The following is a 525-nucleotide window of genomic DNA, read 5'->3' on the forward strand; positions in this document are numbered from 1 at the left end:
GGCACCCCGGGAGGAGGCCGGGGGGCCCCCGCCTCCCGCGGCGCCATGTTGGAAAAGGGCAGCTCCCGGGCGGCCCCGCCCCGCGCCCTCGCGCCGCCGTGGGCGGGGCCAGAAGAGCCGGAGCCCGGCGCGCGGAGGGAAGGAGGTAGGTCCAGTCCTGGAGCTCGCGAGACCCTCGTCGCCCGAGGCCCGCCTGAGGTGACCAGGTGGCGGCCCTTTCCTGACTCTGAATAAGGGCAGCGGGGTGAAAGCGACCGATCTCGGACTGGAGTCACCCAAAGCCTGTTCCGGGCTTGGAATCACTTACCGTCATCCCTTACCGAAGCCTCGGAACCCCTGAGGTGCGGCTCGGGGCGAGCCCGCTTTGTCTCGCTGTGCGCCTGAAAGCTCCGAGTGCAAACCAGCAAGCCAAGGACTCAAAAAATATATATTCTTTTTTGTCCTTTAAGTTACAGGTCGAGAGCGCGATCATCTTTCTCCCACTTTAGCAAAGTGAACGTGGATTTTTCAGTGACGTTTGCAGCG

This window comes from Tupaia chinensis, unplaced genomic scaffold (genome assembly GCF_000334495.1).
Source record: "Tupaia chinensis unplaced genomic scaffold, TupChi_1.0 Scaffold000377_2, whole genome shotgun sequence".
Taxonomy (NCBI): domain Eukaryota; kingdom Metazoa; phylum Chordata; class Mammalia; order Scandentia; family Tupaiidae; genus Tupaia; species Tupaia belangeri.